This window comes from Rhagoletis zephyria, unplaced genomic scaffold (genome assembly GCF_001687245.7).
Source record: "Rhagoletis zephyria isolate East Lansing unplaced genomic scaffold, Rhagoletis_zephyria_1.1 Rzeph_scaffold_00069, whole genome shotgun sequence".
Taxonomy (NCBI): Eukaryota; Metazoa; Arthropoda; class Insecta; order Diptera; family Tephritidae; genus Rhagoletis; species Rhagoletis zephyria.
Window position 1 is genome coordinate 3,433 of NW_016157153.1, and position 3,023 is coordinate 6,455.

The window sequence follows — 3,023 nt, forward strand, 5'->3', positions numbered from 1 at the left end:
GTGAACATTTGAACACACATTTACATGCGTGGCTGTAGCTCAGTGCGCAGAGATGCTTGCCACTATTTGTTAGCTTTCAGGAGGGTCCGGGTTCAAACGCCGTCGTAAGAAATATGGTTATAAAATGATAAAATTTATTTTTTTTGTGTTTCCGAATTATGAAAAAGCATCTGCGAAGTGCAGAACGCAATCTTACTCCAACGAAAAAAGTCTCCAAAATTGGACTAGTCCAGGACTATCTTACGGTCAGTGTTGATTGCATCGGTCCTTTTCCAATGACACGTCAATGCTAAAAATGGCAGTTGAAACCATTGGCAGGGGAATTATGAGGGATTAGTGCTGGTAACAAGGTGCAGGGTGCTTTGTATACATATACTTCCTTAATTACATATGAAAAAGCATCCGGGACGTGCAAAACGCCATATGTGCAGTAAAAAATGATTCATTTTAATACGGGCGTATTTGGATTGAATATCTCCATTATACGTAGTGTATGTATAATGGAAAAATCCACTTTGTTAACACTTTTCACATGATTTAAATACGAACATTTTTGAACGGTAATCAAATAAAAAAATTTAATTTTTACAACTCGTGTTTTTCTCAGTGTAAGTTTATCATAAAATTAGTTTAAACAAGAATTGTATATCAGATAATTATCTATAAAAAATTTCTGAATACTTTCTGTCCTAAGAGCCACCGTTTCCGAGATATAACGATTCAAAAAGTTGGAAGAGTTATTATCGTCATAATATGCACACGTTTCCACGCCACCTTTGTTTAGGGCTGCCAGACGTCCCGGTTCTCCCGGACATGTCCCGGTTTTAGACTATTTGTCCCGGTGTCCCGGACCAACCTTAAAATGTCCCGGGTTTCGTTTAAATGTCCCGGTTTTCGATTTGATTGCACAAATTTTGAGTAAAAATGACTACACTGAGAGAAAAAACGCGTTGTAATAGTAAGAAAAATTTTATGAATTTACTGGGGGAAATAACGCATAGTAAACATGAATATTTTTTATTTGATTGTCGTTTTAAAATGTTCGTATTTAAAAACAATACTTTCATACCACGCACAGGTGGTGTGGAATCAAACTGAACATTTGAATGCACATTTACATGTCTGGCTGTAGCTGAGTGCACGAACATGCTTGCCACAATTTGCTAATTTCCAGAGCGTCAGGGTTCAAACCCCATTACAGGCAGCATGGAATTTAAATATTTTTTTTTAACTTAATTATGAAAAAGCATCCGTTAAGTGCAAAGCGCTTCATTTTAATATTGGCGTATTTCAATTGAATAATTCTATACTGAATACTAAAATTTGTATACTTAAATTTATTACAGTTGGGTTGGTACTCTTTCATATGCGATTTTTTTTTTAAATTTAGCACATTTTGCACAAGCAATAGTTGATGATTAATATAAGTATGTACCTAAATACGTTAAAATGGCATGCACAGAGTTTTACAATTATATTAAGCAAAAGCCAGAAGTTTTGAAACAAGTTCACAGCAAGGAAACAAATGACTGATATTTTAATGTTACCTTGTATTTAATTTTTTTTCTTTCCTGAAACCTAGGTTACTTATAAGTACCGTGCCGTACAAAATTATTGGCTCGGAGACTGTTTCATCAGATCACAATTTCTAATCAGATCTTATAGAAAAATTTTGAAAATGTAACTTTTGAGCCAATTAGTAAAGTGCAAGTCTGAAGTTACGAGAAAATTTCGTTGAATTTTACAATTATTTATTTTTTGCTGACAGTGTCTTCCACAAACTTCATTTTCAAAATTTTTATAAAAAAAGTCTGAATAGAAAGTTGCGAATTTGTATGCAAATTTATTGCATTTTCCCAAGTTTTGCACAAAGTTTAGAAATTTTATTTTTATGTTTTCTGATGTATTTAGTATAAACTGTATTTTTATAAGGAAAAAAAGGTACATGCGATTGTGAAAAATTCTCTGTGCTTTAGTTGTGATAAATTGTTTTGTTTTGCTGGTGTACGTTGTAATGATCTCATGATCTCATGTTTTTATGTTTTTGTTTTTGTTTGTCAAAATAATATTTTACTACATCCTTTCGTACGTAATTTTTGTCGAACCGAAAGGGAAGGGAGCGAGAGGCCTTTCCCACCCTTAAGTGTCCCCGTTTGCCAACAGAGATATCTGGCAGCCCTACCTTTGTTGTACTTATACATATTATGCCGATTACAACTCTTCCAACTTTTTGAATCATTATATCTCGGAAACGGTGGCTCTTAGGAAAAAAAGTGTTTGACATTTTTTATAGACAATTATCTGATCTACAATTTTTGTCTAAACTAATTTTATGATAAACTTACCGTTTTGCTGAAAATCGCGAAAATCCCGTTTTTGTGACCTTTGACACCGAGTAACTTTTTTCCAGGTATCGGATCGATGAGGACTTTTTAGATTTCATTTATGATGGTGTTTTGAACAATCCTACAAATTTTCAGCTAGGTAGAAATTTTTGTAACTTCGAATGTCTAAATTGACCGGACTATAAAATTAAACTTATTCAGATAAAGCGAAATCTTTTTCAAATTAAATTAAACCTTTTTCAGATTCAATGCAACTTTATTCAAATTGAATTAAACTTTTTTCAAATTAAATCAAACATTCTTAAATTAAGTATTAAACAATATTGAGAAACAAACTTAACCTATTAAGAGCCATTTGCACCATGGCTAACTAACGCCTAGCCAGTGTTGCCACACATGGTCTTTTCTTAGCAAAACTGATAGGTTTAATTCAATTTGGTAGGTTGGTATGCTAGATTGCATTTTCGTAGGTTCCGCGACAATAATAGTTATTTGCGAGGAATAGAAAAAATGTATCTGAAATTATTCTATCAATCAACCTTTTTTTGCTCTAATATTTCACGTATAACAGCGACTGCAAACATCTAAACATACGTTATTCGTAAGTACAAACGTATACTCTTATTATTTCCAATATACCTACAAAATGAACATCCTTAGATATATGTATACTGGTGC